The sequence below is a fragment of the Penaeus monodon genome, unplaced genomic scaffold (genome assembly GCF_015228065.2).
Source record: "Penaeus monodon isolate SGIC_2016 unplaced genomic scaffold, NSTDA_Pmon_1 PmonScaffold_19153, whole genome shotgun sequence".
In the NCBI taxonomy this organism is placed as follows: domain Eukaryota; kingdom Metazoa; phylum Arthropoda; class Malacostraca; order Decapoda; family Penaeidae; genus Penaeus; species Penaeus monodon.
In genome coordinates, this window is record NW_023648764.1 from 5,001 (window position 1) to 6,682 (window position 1,682).

Sequence of the window (1,682 nt, forward strand, 5' to 3'; positions counted from 1 at the left end):
TTGTGTTGCGGTAAAATTTTCCCTTTTAGTTCGCGGAAATAAAAAAGTTTAACGAAGGTGTTGACATGAAAAAAAACTCCCCCGGTATTTTTGCAGACTGTAAAAGGAAGATATAGAAACCTGTAAATCTCGAAAGATGAAAAGGACGCTTTTACCTATTCTATGCTTAACAATTACACACACTCCAAAAATAATTTACAGCATGAAACCCTATACAAACACAAAAAATACACACATAAATATATTTTATATATAATATACATACATAATATGTATGTATGTATATGTATATAATATACATACATACATATATATGTATGTATACACACACACACCACCACACACACACACACACACACACACACAACACAACATACACACACCACACACACAAAAACCCCTTGCGTGGTGCATTGTGGGAAAAGAATCACCGCGCGAGAGTGAACCGACTTCGGGACATGCCTCCGAGGATCTCGAAACGTTTGACGGGAATTTTTGCCATTTTGGGGTTGGGAGCAAAGTCGACAGTAACAGGTTTTTTTTATCATGTTTTTATTGTGAAAAAAGAGGGTGGCTGCTCCCTAAAAAAAATTAGTGTTTAGGGGAAGAACAGAGACTTTAAGGGAACCACATGTGTTTTATATGAAATTGAATTTTCCTGCAACTGGTTTGGGTCGAGTTCGGGAGTCTTTGTGGCAACGTGATTAATGTTTCCCCGATTAATATGGTTTGATTTACTTTTTTTGGGGAAAATTTCTTTAGTAATGAACAGATATCAAATGATTGTACAGTCTTAGGTGATTTTTTAAAAAAATTGATACATTTCTGACCAAAGTTAGAAAAAAAAAAGAATCTTTGTTTTTGTTTACAAAAAACCTCAGGAGTGTTTTTGTGGTCAAGCAAGTTTCCCCCGAGGTCGAGTACTGAAGCATATATACTATATGCACACACACACACAACGTTTGGGGATGGTGTGAAAAGGTAGCAAGGGTGGCCCGGCCTTCTCCCCAAACCCGGGCACCTTCCCATGGGCCCCCTGACCCTTCCCACCCAATTGACTTTCCCTTTCGCTTCCTTTTTTAGTCTTCACCTGCTCCCCTTTTGCGTTGCCCTCCCTTTTTTTACAATCCTCCTCTCTCTTTTCCTTTTTAGACCCGAAGATGGAATCGGGGGGATTTTGAAAAAATTTTTCTATTATCAAAAAATTAGTTTGGCATTGTGGGTTTTTTTCTCATATATTATTAAAATTTTTAAAATGGAGAAAAAACCCCCAATGCACAAACTAGATTTTTTTATAATGAGACAAGAGTTTGAAATCCACCCGGATTTTATCTTCAGGTTGAAAAGGAAAGAGGGGGAGGAGTTGTAAAAAAAAAGGGAGGGCAACGGAAAAAGGGCGGGGAAGAATAAGAACGGAAACGAAAGGAAGTCAATTGGTCGGAAGGTAGGGCCCGGCCATGGGAAGAGTGCCGGATTAGGGGAAAAGGGCCCGGGCCCCCCTTCGCATACCATTCCCCACACATACAACGTGTGGGTGTGTGTGCTATATGTAAATGCTTCGACCGACACTGGCGGAACTTGCTTACCAAAAAAAACTCCTGGGCTTGGTTTTTGAACTAACAAAGATTCTTTTTTTTTTCTAATTTGGGGTTTTTTTTTTGTAAAAAAAGGGAATTTTTATT